This window comes from Prionailurus bengalensis, chromosome X (assembly GCF_016509475.1).
Source record: "Prionailurus bengalensis isolate Pbe53 chromosome X, Fcat_Pben_1.1_paternal_pri, whole genome shotgun sequence".
NCBI lineage: Eukaryota > Metazoa > Chordata > Mammalia > Carnivora > Felidae > Prionailurus > Prionailurus bengalensis.
The window spans coordinates 16,477,721-16,493,507 of record NC_057361.1 but is presented as its reverse complement, the minus strand read 5'-3'; positions in this window follow the sequence as shown (position 1 = coordinate 16,493,507).

The following is a 15,787-nucleotide window of genomic DNA, read 5'->3' as shown; positions in this document are numbered from 1 at the left end:
GATATTAACGGGCTTAGTGAATGAGTTTAGATTCTGAATAGGGGCTTGAAATAGTATGAGGGAAAACCATAGTTCAGAAGCAAGAGCTGGAAAACTAGAGAGAATAAGTAAAATGGAGCTAAGGAAGAAGATGAGATCATAAAAAGCAGTCTATTTAAGGTTCAGCTCTAAGATTTGTATAATCATAGTGAAAATTTTTCTATTTCAGGGACTGGAATTATGTTGAAATGAGTTTTGATAACACTCATCATTCAAACTTTATGAGTATGACTCCATAAATTGCTACCTATCCATTATATAGAATGTACCCACAGAATTCTGTTGGCTGAATTAGTCATGACTCATTGGTATGTTTTTAGGACATTTAGATATATTGGTTGCATGAGCATTTCAGGCAGTGTTGTTCAAATGTACCTCAATCAGAATACTTCAGTAGCTTCTGCCATTTCTAGTTAAGCACTAGAACATTGCAAACCACTTAAAACATTTCATAAAATAGGCTTTAGTGAATTATGTTTCATTAATTTCAAAGGAATTTAGCAATAGCCTAAGACAGTTGTTGGTGTTGTTTTTAATGTTAATAATACTCCCCTTCAAGAGAAATAAAGAGTGTCTTGGCTATTTATTCACTCACTCAACATTTCTAAGCATCACTCCGTGCAAAGCCCTGTAGTAGGCCAGGTGGGAAATATTTAGATGAATCAGACAGGGATTCTGCCCATTCTGATATCAGAGTTAATTTGACAAGATAAAACACATACACAAATGACTGCAACAAGAGATAGGAAGCAGTAAATGTTAAATGAGATGTGGATATAAAATTCAAGGACAGTGAGAGAATATTGCCATCAGAGAGGTATAGGAAAGGCTTTGTGGAGAAAGTACATTGATGCTGAATTCATTCCTTCTTTCAAGAAAAATTTACTGGAAAGGTCCCAGCCCTCACAGAAGGTGCAATCCAATGGGGAATGTAGATGACAAGAAGATAAAGATTTGAGAGTGGAGTGTTCCAGGGAAAGGGAAAGAGTTTGGTGAAATCAAGAAATAGAAATAGGGCCGGTGTGGGCAGAGCGTAATGAGGAAAGGGGAGAGCAATAGAAGATGAAGTCAAAGCGGTAGGTGGGGTTCAAATCATGTAAGACCATGTAGGCCATAGGAGGGAGTCTGGATTTTACTCTAAGTGCTTTGGGAAGGCACTGAAGGGTTGAGCAGGAAGGTAACATGATCTGGTTTGCATTTTTAAAAGATCCCTGTGGTTGCAGGATGGAGGTGTTGTTGGGAAGTAAGCATAGCAGCAGGAATACCTCGGAGTCAGCAATTGAAAAAGTACAGGTGAGAGATCATGGTGATTTAAATTCCAATGGTGACCGGGGGTGAGAGAGAAGTGGCTAGATTCAAGATCCATGGTGAAGTTAGAGCCCAAAGACTTCCTGATAGATAGCATGTGGAGTGTAAAGGAAGTAGAAGAATTAAAGATGACTCCCAGGATTTTGGCTTATATATGGTGGTGACATTTACTGCAATTGAGAGGACCTGCATCAGGAGTAAGCCTGAGGGAAGAGATAAACAAGAATTCTAATTTGACCATGTTAAGTTTGATATAACCTTTAGACATCCAAGTGGAGATATCAAGTAGACAGTTACATATACAAATCTGGAGATCAGTGGTGACAAATGGGCTGAGGACATAGATTTATAAATCATTACCATATAGATGGTCTCTAAAGCCATGGACCTGGATAAGATCAGTAGGGAGAAAGTGTTGATAGAGTAGGACAGAGACCTAGGACCAAGCCCTGGGGCACTTGAGAGGTGGATAGCATTTTGATAGGCAGAGATCAGAAAGGCATTTTGTTCACAAAGTGAACAAAAGCTCAGGGACAGCAAGGCGCTGAGCAGAAGTGGGGAAACATGGGTAATCCATTTAGGGAGAGTCTGTAATAGATACCAAGTCCTAGATTTGGTCAAAGTTGAGTAGGAATCAGTGGAGTGACTCTGCTCCTGATAAAGTAGGAGTAGCTCCTTTGTGACCACTCTTCTCTAGATGAGAAGTATAAACTCTTGACAAGATTGTTTTTTAAATCCTACCTGAAGTCGCTGGAGAGCAAAACAAAAGCAGGCAGATGCTGGGGTGGCAGGAGGCAGGGCGGGGGGGGGGGGGGGCAGCGTCAACACTTGAAGGACAGCATCAGCTCTTCCCATATTTATTTTATAGCTTCTTGCCTGAAGGCAAGTTCCAGTCTTCACCTGGCAGGGCAGCTAAACCCTCAGTTTTCTTGGTTTGACAAACCCAAGGGCAGAGTTTAGACTGAGGCGGGGGAGGGGATAGAAATCTGAACAGAGAGGCAGAAAGGGAATACTTTAAGTTCTATGTTTAAACTTCGCCTAAATCTCTGGCTGATCCTAGAAGTACACATATAGAGAGCAGACTCCAAAAAGTCTAGGTAAGGTTAAAAACAACAACAACAACAACAACAACAACTGAGATTTTTAGCTGCTGCCCACCATAGGGGAAACAGTTTGGAATGTGAGCTCAGCCAAGTTAACTGCCTGCAAAAACAAACAAAAAGCTCCTTTGGAGGAAGAGAACAGAATCCAGAATCTCAAAAACATGTCATTTACAATATCCAGGATACAATCCAAAATTATTAGACATATGAAGAAAGAGAAAAACATGAACCACACTCAAGAGAAAAAATAACAACGGAGAAAATCAATGGAGATGACCCAGATGTTGAAATAGGCAGACATAAGGAAAATATGCTTGTAATGAGAAAAGCTGAGGAGTGAACTCATCACTCTGAATCTCAGAAAAGTGAAACTGAAATCAGTGTATGAGATTAACTGGAGGATGCAGAGGCCAGAGATGGGAGAACAGTAAGAAAGCTTTGATGAGTGAGTAGTTCTATAGACATAAAGATAGGAAAGATGGCAAAAAAAAAGTTACTTTGAAAAATATCATCTATGGGAAGAAGTGAGAGGTATCAAAGACGACACTGAAGTTTCAAGTATGGTTGGCTAAAAGAATGATAGTACCACCAACAGAAATAGAAACATCAGTAGAGGATATAAAGGTTGGATATTATATAATAAATTCAGATTTCAAAACATTGAGTTTGAAGTGTTAACAATATATCCAGAGGGAGTATGCAACATAAACTTCCAAATTCAAGATAAGGCTGTGCAAAAGATCAGAGTCAAGGCTAGGGAGGGTGATTTGGAGTCATTTAATATAGAAGTGATCATTGAAGTCTCTGAGAAATTGGATGAAATTTCCAAGGAAGTCATACAGTTAAAAGATAAATAATCTGTAGCATTTATCTATTGCTGCATAGCAAATCAAAAATACTTAAAACAACACCCAATTATTTAGCTCATAATTCTGTGGGTTAGCAATTTGGGTTGAGTTCAGCTGGACATTTATATTGGTCTCTTGCAGGCTCACTCATGTATCAGCTTTGCTGATAGTTGTTGGAATTATGTAGAAGTGGATATTGATAAAACTTACCACTCAAACTTTATGAGTATGACTCCATAATTGCTACCTATCTATTATGTAGAATGCACATCCTTCAGACCTCATCAGAGATGGTTCATCTCTGCTCCATATGCTCTCTCATTGTCTTGTTAGTCTAACCTTGGCTTGTACACATGAATTCCAAGAGAGCAAGCATAAGTGTGCAAAACCTTTTAAGGCTCAGACTTGGAACCAGAAACACACTGCTTCCATTTCATTCTGCTGGCCAAAGCTAGTCATCAGGCTGTCTCAGATTCAAGTAGTAAGGAAGTAAACTCCACGCTTTGATGGGAGAACTGCAAAGTCACATCACAAAGGGGCATGGATACAGAAAGGGGAATAATTTATGGCCATTTTGCAATCTACCAAAGTAGTCAAAGGACTTTGACTTTGCACACCCATGTTCATAGTAGCATTACTCACAATAGCCAAGAGGTGGAAGCAACCCTAAGTGTTCGACAGAACAATGGATAAATAAAACGTGGTATATACACACAGTGGAATATTATTCAGCCTTAAAAAGGAAAGAAATGTACACATGCTACACATGGATGGACCTTGAAGATGTCATGCTAAGTGAAATAAGCCAGTCACAAGAAGACAAAAACTGTATGATTCCACTTATATGACACATTTAAAATAGTGAAATTCATAAAAGCAGAAAGTATAATGGTGGTGGCCAGAGAGGGGAGGGAGAAATGGAAGTTGTTGTTTAATGAGTACAGAGTTTCAGTTTTGCAAGATGAAAAAGTTCTGGAGATCAGTTGCACAATAGTGTAAATATACTTAACACTACTGACTGACCTATACCCTTAAGTGGATAAGATGGCAAATTTTACATTATGTGTTTGTTATCATAGTTAAAAATCAAATACCTTTTAAAAGGTAGAACTTTGGATATGACCCATATTTGGGGGGCGGGTAGGGGAAGAGGAAAAGGAGAACCAAAGGAAGCAAATTTTGTGCAGTCTGAAACTAGTGGAATCCAATCTAGCAAATGGGATTTGAAAATGGTCCTTCTGTCTTTAAGGACCACTGTAAGATACAGGGTTCTGGAGTTGAGCCTTTCCTCCGTAAAGGAAAGGGGAGAGCAATCTGCTCATCTGGCTGTCTTCTCTCCAGGGTTCTAGAGTTCACCTGATTTCTCCAATCATCCAGGCTTATAATACCATGGTGGAAATTCCAACCCCAGATCCACCTTCTTTTCTCATTCCTGCCAGCCCCATCTCCCGGTCCTAGACCTCAATTCTGGTCTCTTGGCTTCACATCAAACTGATTATTCTCTATTAACAATACAGTTGGCTTCCAATCCTTCTCAGAACTACAGCCCCATCTTGCTCCCAAAGAGCAGACATACCTGGGAGAGTGATACACACCTTAGACTAGTTCTAAAGTTCTGCCGCACTCGGGGACTGTTTGCCGTGGGCGGTCCTTTTGCCAAACAGAAGGGACAACTCTTCTCTCCCCAATGTCCATATTTGCTTGCTTTTGCCTTGTTCCCTGCTTGCTCACTCACTACATTCAGGATGTCCTGTGGACAGACTTGGAGTCCTCTTTCTCACTTGAAGCTGCCACAGATGTTAAAGTTAGGGAAATGGGTGCCCTAACAGCTAAATGGGATCCACAGTTTAGTAAAAATTTTAAAACCACTAAAATTCTATCCATAATCAAAATTCCATGATTGTCTCAAAAACATATTTACAATTCGTGTGTTTAAATCAAGATCCTAACAAGGTCCACGCATTACATCTGGTTGTTTTTTTTTAATATAGAGCATGAATTACCTCCTCCTCCCCTCCCTTTTTATTCATTTCATTGACTTGTTGCAGACATTGGACCAACTAAACCTGAAGAATATAATCACATTCTTTTGGGAGGGGGGTAATGTTTATTTATCTTTTAAAGACACACAGAGCATGAGCGGGGGAGGGGCAGAGAGAGAAGGAGACACAGAATCTGAAACAGGCTCCAGGCTCCGAGCTGTCAGCACAGAGCCCGACGCGGGGCTGGAGCCCACAAACCATGATATCATGACCTGAGCCGAAGTCGGCTGGTTAACCGACTGAGCCACACAGGCTCCCCCACATTCTTTATATTTGCCTATTTTCTCTTTCGTGTTGTTAGAATTCATGATTTAATAGTGATATTTTATCTTTCAATTGAAGTATAGTTGACACACGATGTTTCATTAGTTTCAGGTGTACAACATAGTGATTCAACAGCTCTATACATTACGTTGTGCTCACCACAAGTGCAGCTACTGTCACCAGGCAGTGCTGTTACAATACCATTGATTATATTCCCTATGCTGTACCTTTTATCCCTGGGACTTACTCATTCCAGAACTGGAAGCCTGTGCCTTCTACTCTCCTTCACCTATTTTGCCCATCCCCCTGCCTCCCTCCCCTCTGGCAACCACCAGTCCTCTGTATTTGTGGGTGTTTCTGCTTTTTTGTTTATTTGATTCTGTTTTTTAGTTTCCACATATAAGTGAAATCATTTGGTATTTGTCTTTATCTGCCTGACTTATTTCACTTAGCATAATATCCTTTAGGTTCACCCATGTTATCACCAATAGCAAGATCTCATTCTTTATTATGGCTGAGTAATATTACATTTTATATATATACCACATCTTCTTGATCTATTCACCTATCCATGGACACTTAGGCTGCTTCCATACTTGGCTATTGTACATAATGCTACAATAAATATAGGAGTGCATGTATCTTTTCGAACCAGTGCTTTTGTTTCTTCGGGTAGATGCACAGTCGTGGAATTACTGGATCATGTGGTATATCTATTTTCAACTTTTTGAGAAATATCCATAACTGCTTTCCACAGTGGTTGCACCAATATACATTCCCACCAACACTGCATGAGGGTTCTCTTTCTTCTACCTCCTCACCAACACTTGTTATTTCTGTGCTTTTGCTACTAGCCATTCTGACAGGTGTAAGGTGATATCTCACTGTGGTTTTGATTTGTATTTCCCTGAAAGTGATGTTGAGCATTTTTTTCATGTGTCTGTTGGCCATCTGTAGTCTTCTTTGGAAAAATGCTATTCAGATCCTCTGTCCATTTTTTAATCAGGCACGTTATCTGTAGGGATATTTGGTGTTGAGTTGTCTAAGTTCTTTATATATTTTGGATATCAACCCTTTATTGGTTATATCATTTGCAATTATCCTCTCCCATTCAGTAGGTTGCCTTTTCATTTGCTGATGGTTTCTTTCATTCTGAAAAAGCTTCTTTTTAGTTTGGTGTAGTCCCAATAGTTTATTTTTGCTTTATTTTCTCTTGCCTCAGAAGACATTTCTAGGAAAATGTTGCTGAGGCCAATGTCAAAGAAGTTTCTACCTAGTTTTCTTCCAGGAGCTTTATGATTTTAGGTCTCACAGTTAGGCTGTTAATCCATTCTGAGTTTATTTTTATGTCTGGTGTAAGTGGTCCAGTTTCATTCTTTTGCATGTATATGGCTATCCACTTTTCCCAGCACCATTTAAGTGACTGCCTTTTCCCCATTGTATATTCTTGCCTCATTTATCATAGATTAATTAACCATATAAGTGTGGGTGTATTTCTGGGCTCTCTATTCTGTTCTCTTGATCTATGTGTGTAGTTTTGTGCCAGTACCATAGTGTTTTGATTATTACTGCTTTATAGTATATCTTGAAATTTGGGATTGTGATACCTCCAGCTTTGTTCTTCTCTTTCAATATTGCTTTATCTATTTGTCTACTTTCTTGCTTCTGGTGTCATTCAATTTCTTCCTCTAGCCTCCTTTTTCCTGAAAACAGAACTTAGCTCTAAAGCAGCACTGTCCAATAGAACTCTCTGCCAGAGTGGAAATGTTTTACAATGTACACGGATACCATAGCCACTAGCCATAGATGAAAATTGACATTTGAAATGTGATTAGTTGGACTGAGGACATGAATTTTAGATTTTTATTTTATTTTAAGTTTAAACAGTCATATGTGACAAGTGGCTACCATAATGGACAGCACAGCTCTAGAGGCTTAATTGAATCCCTTCAGGTTCTTAGAAAGAAGACTTCATAGGTAGTACTATATGATTCCCTTTGCATGACATAAGAGGCTTATAGTGTTTAGTTGTCCCACCTTTTCTAGTGCTAAGAATGATCAGTGAGTTCAAGCGGAAATAGCCTGATCCTTCCATTTCAAGTTCCCCATCCACTTTTCATCTAATGACTTCATTAATTTACAGTTTTTGCCTAAATCAGTTCTTCCATTACAGGTTTCAAAATGGTGCTTTTCTAGGTCTATCATTTCTTCTACATTTATAAGCCAAAATTCTTCTACAAAGAACTTTCATCAACTAATTTGTATGGTTGGTCTGAAATACAGTTTATACAAGAAAAGGCATGATAAATCCTTATTTCTCTTAATTGCCATTAATGGCTGGAGAAAAAGGCAGGTGTCTTGCATCTATGCAAAGCTTCTGGGATTTTATCCTGAGCTATGGAAAGCCATTATGAGGTGTTTTTGTTTGTTTGTTTGTTTGTTTGTTTGCTTGCTTGCTTGTTTTTTAGAGAAGGTGGAAGTGGAGGAGAGGGGCAAAGGGAGAGAGAGAGAATCTTAAGCAGGCCCCATGCTCACAACAGAGCCTAATACAGAGCTAGATCCCACGATCCAGAGATCGTGACCCGAGCCAAAGTCAAGAGTCAGAAGTTCAACTGACTGAGCCACCCAGGCGCCCCAAGCCATTGTGGGTTTTAAGAAGAGGATGAACAAAGGGGAGCCTGGGTGGCTCAGTCGGTTGGGCATCCGACTTTAGCTCAGGTCGTGATCTCCCAGTCCATGAGTTTGAGCCCCACAGAGTCTGGAGCCTGCTTCCGATTCTGTGTTTCCCTCTCTCTGGCCCTCCCCCACTCACAGTCTGTCTCACTCTCTCTCTCAAAAGTAAATAAACATTTTTAAAAAATGTTTTTAAAGAAGAGGATGAACAAAATGAAATTTTTCATTTTAGGAAGCACCCTTTGGCCACCGTGTGGAAAATGGGTTAAAGTCAGGAAGATTCTAGAGGGAGCCATCATAATACAGGCCAGAGATGGTGAGGGCCTGAGCTCTAGTGGGGGTGGTCGAGTAGGAGAGTTTGACAGAATCCAGATTAGAAAATAGAATCAACAAAATCTAGTTGTCAAATAACGTGGTGGGCAAGGCAAGAGGGAGTAGAATAGGATGACAGGATGAACTCTAGATTTCTAATTTGGTGAACTAAGTAGCCGGTAATGTCACAAACCACCTTGAGAAATACAGGAAGAGAAGTAGAAGTAGAAAGAAGTTACTTTCCAAATGAAAAACTTAATCAGCCCAAACACAGACCTCCCAGACAGCAGGAACTATTTATGAAGCTGCAGCATAATTTTTTTCGCTTGAATCTAACAAATAATAGTGAGTGCATATTATACTATGCTGGGGGGGGGCGGTGGAATGCTGATATACAATCATCTGGATTCTGGAGATCTATAAATAAAACTCAGGGATTCTTTTGTCAGCATTAAGTGTTTAACCTGAAGAAATTAAAGTTTAGGCTCTATTCCTAATCCATTTTTAAACACGTTCCAAATTCCCACCTATCATTGTTTTTTTCTGTTGCTTACAGAGATGTACCCGCTATTTTAGGAAATCCTTAATAGTAGGTATAATGTTTTCAGAAGTGAAAAACGCTACACAAGTGTATAAGCAAAAATCTTCTCAGTGGTTGTGTTAGTTTTCTAGGACTGCTGTAATGAAGTACCACAAACTGGGGGGCTTAAAAACAACAGAACTTTATTGCCCACAGTTCTAGGGGCTAAATGTCCAAAATCAAGGTGGCAGCAGGGCCATGCTCCCTCTGACCGCTGTAAGGGAATTTTTCTTTGGCTCTTCCTAACTTCTTGCCTCTTCCTAGCTTCTGGTGGTTTGCCAGCAATCTTTGGTGTCCCTTGGCTTATAGATGTATCATTCCAATCTTCTGTCTTTACATGACATTGTCTCTGCGTCTCTGTCTTCACATGGCCATCTTCTTATAAAGTCACCAGTCATATTGGATTAGCAGCCCACTGTACTCAAGTGTGACCTCATCTTAACTAATTATATCTACAAAAACCCTGTTTCCAAATAAGGTCACATAGTGAGGCACTGGTGTTAGGACTTCAATATATATATATATCATTGTGGGGGGACACAATTCAATCCACTAGAGTGGTCTAAAGACCCTTGATGAATTACAGAAAGAAAAGTTTCCATTTGAAAATTATCTCCTTTAGCATTATTTCAAAAGCTTTATATTGATTACTGTTCGGAGAAACTGAAACATCTTTTTTTTTTTTTTTTTTTTTTTTTTTTTTTTGCAAAATGACATTCACAGAATCTTGCTGTCCCTACCAAGGTGAAAAAAAAGAAAGAATAAGAAAGTGATATGACATGCAAACATATTTAACAAAGATCCTTTTACACACTTCTGTAATTGTATTTTATGGCACATTTTCCCCAAGCATTCTCATGAACATTTTTTGAAAAAATTATAGTGAAAAACATTTATTCTTTATCAGAATGAAACGCTAATTTTTGCTAACAGTATCTATTGTTAGAATGAAACAAAATAATGTATGTAAACATTTAACAGTTTGCAAGCACTCAATAGGTGTTAGCTGCCAATAATATATATTTAGTAGTCTTAGACTTGCAATGATTATTGGGGTGCCTGGGTGGCTCAGTCAGTTAAGCGTCTGACTCTTTGTCTTGGCTCAGGTCATGATCTCATGGCTGGTGGGATCCAGCCCCGTGTTGGGCTCTGTGCTGACAGCGTGGATCCTGCTTGGGATTCTCTCTGTCCCTTTCTCTGCCCCTACCCCTGTTCTCATGCACACATGCTCTCTCTCTCTCTCTCTCTCTCTCAATGTAAATACACTTCTTTAAGAAAAAGAATTGCAATAAATATTAAATAGGTTAATACCTGTGAAACACTTAACAATAGTGCCAGAAACATAGTATGTACTCAGTAAATGTCTAGCATTACTGTCAACATCACCATCATTATATAAGATGGTAAAGTGTTCGAAACTATGAACACCACTTGAACTCAACATATTCATGTAGTTTCATTAGGTAAGGTTTCTTTGAATTTCATTTGGTCAATAGAATTCATCCCTTATTTAGTAGGCAATTGTAAGTTATTTAAATTCAATTTCTTTTTCTTTTCTTGAAGTTGTACCAATTTCTTATTTAATAAAGGAATTCTTTAATATTTATGTGCCCCAAAGTATACATTTTATTTACTAGTCTACAGGAACGTGCCTTTAAAATAAGCTACTGAAATCATAATCAGTGTGTTGTTTTGATAAAAAATATATTTCATCCACAAGTAAGGCATTAATAATCTACAGCCAGTTTTTCCTGCGACAGATTTGATTCAACACTCCTTCATTCATATAATTATCGTGATTAAAGCTGCAGATTTCCAAGCATATAGACTTGGAGTTCAGTTGGTGGTCAAGGAATAGAGTTCCATTTAATTCCATAGCTTTCCTCCAAGTCACTTCCTCAGTGGAGGTCCTGTTGTGGGGCTAGTCTTAGATCCAACTCAGTAAAAAAAAAGGTCAGGCTTTTCTTAAAGTATCTTTTCTAGTTGCAGACTCAAATCTGCATTCAAAAACACAAATATAAACTTTTTAAAAAATGTAACCACAATAACATCCATGGTCTAAAACAACAGTCCCATAAAGTTTTTTTTTTTTTTTTTTTTTTCACAGTGATCAGTAGAAACTGGTGGTCCTTTGGTTTTTCCTTTAAAATGGTTTGTGGAGTGAAAAAATTTGAGAACCACTGCTCTGACCAAACTAAATTGATAGCTAGAAAACGGCAATGTTTATCCTCTGAAGGAGTACTTTGTACTGCAATTTTTGGTTAATGTGAAAGCAGCCGTTTTTAATATCAGTTTGAAAATGAAATTTTAATGTATTATCTCCCTCTTATGAATTAGTGTTCATAAACAAGAACATTTAGTGGGTCTTTTCTATTCTAGTAAAATGTAAACTGAAGGAAAACAGTAGCTTATTAAAGCTCCAAGAATGGCTTCTCAGTTCCTTGTCATGTCTCAAAGTCCCATAATTCTTTCCCTTCAAACAACTCTGAAACAACATGACACCTCTAAGGATTAAGCATTTTGGAAACCAATAAAAGAAAACATTGAAGCATGTCTGACACAGACCTCTCCTCCATACTTCCCTGTTCCTCCTATCCTCCCTCCATGAGTCAGGTAATGTTAACTTTGAATCAGACATTGGGTAGTTTCTTTTGAGCATTACATAAACAAAGTTTTGATCATAGCCTATGAGGCAACTGACCTGTAATCATTTGCATTTCAACATATGTGGCTTGAAAAACAGAGCAGTAAGTTACCTTACATGCTCTTTTATTTGAATTCCACAGGAAGTTACTCACCATATCATTTTTTTGTGATACAAGAATGCACTAAAGAAATAGATTATACCATAATAAAATGCTCACACAACCATAACTTTTGAGTGAAGTATTTGAATTACATTATATAGGCAGGAATACTCCCTTTCTGAAGCTGATAACAATGCCTCCACTTATTGAGTGGTTCCTATGTGGCAGGCTTTGTGCTGAATGCTTTACAGATGTTGTTTCCATTTAATCTTCCTACCAGTCCTACCAGGTGTGTATTATTATCACCCTTATTTTCAAATGAGGAAAACAAAGCTTAGTCTGCAAACATTTACTGAGCAACTACTATGTGCCAGACCCTTTTCTAGGCCAACAAGTTGAAGTTTAAAGACATAAAGGAACCTGCAGTTTGGGCCAAGGCCTGTCTCAGCTTTTATCATGATCCCATATTGCCTTACTGGGAAGAATGTTAAAGACGCATTTCAAGTATTTGTATCATAGAATACCCTTAGCTCTTTATAGAGTATATCAGCGTCTTTCATCATAGGCAACTCTAGAATCATTGAACTTTGTATCTTGAGGGGAACCTAGAGAAAATCCTTACATTTCCCAAAATTTGAATTCTCTCAACTAAAATGTTCAAATAGATGTAGAAATTCCTGTTGTCACTTAAGATGTGTGTCAATTAAGAAAATATTCTTGATATTTATTTGGGAACTTAAAAAACACAAAATTTGTACACATGCAAGATATGTCACCATGTATTTTGTTCGATTATTATCTTACATGAGATAATTTGAACCTAAGTTTTCTTTCTTTCTCTCTGTAAAGAAATTGTTAAATAGTCTCTAGCAATTACTTTTTCTTTTTTTGTGAATAATAAACATGCTTCAGATAATGTAAAGGGAAAGGACTTTTCAGAGAGTTGACAGTGATTACACCTCATGGGTTTTCTATAGTAGTAACAAAACTATATGTAATAGAGCTGTGAATTCTGGATGTATATAAGGTAGAGATTGTGCCATGAGCCAGAGTTAGTCATCTTGTAACTTTTCCAGACTGATGGAACTCCATTTTTTGAACAAATGTTATTTTGTTAAGTAAATGCCCATTTAAACTTGTATACAAAGGTTGTAATTATAGCAGGAAATTGTTGGGGACAGAGGAAGTTAAATTTGGTTGTCTTGTCATACATCAGGAATGATTTCTTGGAAATCTAGTCCAGATTTTCGACTGAGGTTTGCTGTTTCCTTTTGCTGTAGCTTCAAGTAATAACTTTCCAATATTTCGGTTCTGACTGAGAGACTTATGCGGGGGGAGGGGGTGCATAGAATCAGCCCTTTGTGCTGGTTGTACACCAAGCAGCAAAAAGACAGTAGGATGTGAGGATATCACTTAACATTATATTAGGACATAAAAGGCTGAATGTGAAAGTTCTAAAGTAGTGTTGTCCTCTAGAACTATAATTCCATTCTTGACAAGTAAGCCCCATATATAAGTGTATAAGTGTACGTTTTATAGTAGTCATGTGAAAAAGTAAAAGAAACAGGTGAAATGAATTTTAATGAAATATTTTAACTCCATATTTTCAAAATATTGTTTCAACATGTAGTCAATATAAAAATTATTACTGAGCTACTTTAAATTCTTTGTTTGTACTAAGTCTTTGAAATCTGGTGTGAACTTTACACTTACAGCACATCTCATTTGCGACCAGCCAATCTTATTTTAAGTATTTCAAGAGCCCTGTGTGGCTAGTAGCTACCATATTAGCCTGCACAGGGTGATCTCTAGAGGCATCTATTCTTTGAATAACTACACTTAAGGGTTTTCCTCTCTTAAACAGGAAAGAAAAAAAAATTACTCCTGCTCAGGGTAATGTCAGCTTCTCTATTCAAATAACTCTTTTTGCAGCCACCTACAAGAAATATCCCCCAGCCTCATTTGATTTTCCCAAATTCTCCCACCCCAATTCCCCAATTCTTGCACTTCTCTTGTATTTATAAAATAAATAAACGAAAACGGTTGTTAACTGAAAGAAAAAAATATCGCTTTTCTCTTTGGGCCAAAGGAAGGAGAATGGTGCTTTTTCTAAATCAATTCACAAATACTTATCAGGTACACAGACCATTATTAACAGTCCATTTCATGCTTCATTCCTGCAATGTGACTACTGTTCACATTAACTTTGTTTTAGAAGTTATTCTTCTAGTTCTCGAAGTGAAAAGAATAAAAGTTGATACTGAAATCAACTTTTCAGTAAACAATTTGATTTTAAAAAGGCTGGTTCACCCTTACAGTGAATTATTCACACGGGGCTGTGTTAGGACACATAATTGTCTCCTTAAATAGGTATGATTTTATCAAAGCAAGAATGTTAGTTGGAATAATTGATCACTGTTTAGCGAGCTAATTTACCTTAAAACAACTAAACTGACCAACTTCTTTTCGCTATAAGTAATGGTAATGTGGCTTTGCAATGTAAATGAAAGACAAATTAGGCACTTCCTACGTAAATGCAAAACAATACACAACTCCTTATCCTGAAACTTCTGTGAATTGTTTTTACCGTCTGGAATTACGGAGTCGGTGCTACCAAAATTAGTTAAGTTTGGATTCAGACTGGATTTGCAGCACTTGAATCAAGCATGTTGGGGGAGGTGACAAAATCACGAGCTAAATCCTCCCCACCCCCCAGACCACGTTGAGCCTACCCAGATGTTGCTCAACCCTGAGTTGTCCCCCTGAGTCCAAGGCTGCAAGACAGGGCGCGCAGCAAGGACTTCCGGCCTCAGGTTCCCTAAACAGATGGAGCCTCTTCAGGTGGCCACGAGGCTCCCGGGCCTCGAGCTTGTGCCAGAGGGCGCGCAGGCGAAGGCAGCAGAAAGATCCCAGCACCTGCCTCCCTCGGGCCCAGCGAGAAACCTTGCACCGCCCGCGCAGACCAGGCCAGCTAGGTGTGGGGCTCTAATCTCAACCTCACACCTGCGTTAGGGAGGAGGACGAGTGCTCGCCAGGTGTCTGGGTCCCGGGATGATGAAAGGGAGCTGTTAAGAGGCGTGCACCGGAAGCTCAGTGGGGGACGCGTTGTGGCCGCCGGGCGTGGGAGGACTGGGGCGCCTGAGCTGAGGCCGGAGGGGGTGAAGGCACTGGCCGGCCTGGAGATTTCCCTTTACTTTTTTTCCTTTTCCTTGTGGGGGTGGGGGGGTCGGGCAATGACCGGTGGCTGCAGTACCTTTCCACTCAGCCCGGGGACTTTTACGCAATTTTGCCCACGCGTACGGAGCTCGCAAGGCACCCGGCGCGGAGAACACGGGGTAGAACCCCCCACCCCCACCCCCACCCCCGGCGGGACTCAGTCCAGGAGCCCAGGCCTCTCCCCACAAACACTCCGTCCTCTTGGATTCCGTTGCCGTCTGGGGATTGGGTTTCCTTAACCCAGGGCTTCCCTATCTTAGGCCGGAGGAGGAGTTAGAGCCCCTCCCTCACTCTCCCTCCTCCACCCTTGGCCAGCCTGGTTTTTTAATCTAATCTTTTATTTAAAGTCAACAAGAGGAGCAGGAACCCCAGGCTCCTGCCAACAATATATTTTAAAATAATTCCCCAACCTCTGCCGAGAGGGGCGGCCTCAAGAAACATCCTTGTTTTCTTCGTGCAGATTTAGGTAGCAGGGAGTGGAGGACTTCGAGAACCGAGGCTAATGATGCCTGAGGGCTCTGCAGACTTTGGGTGGGGGGCAACTCAAGCAAGACAAACACATTCCAAACATTAAAAATCCTCGATTTGGAGAGCCTTAAACCGAGAGCCAAACCTCCAGGGGGCTCCAGGGCACAAAGCCTTACGTGTCCCCGTC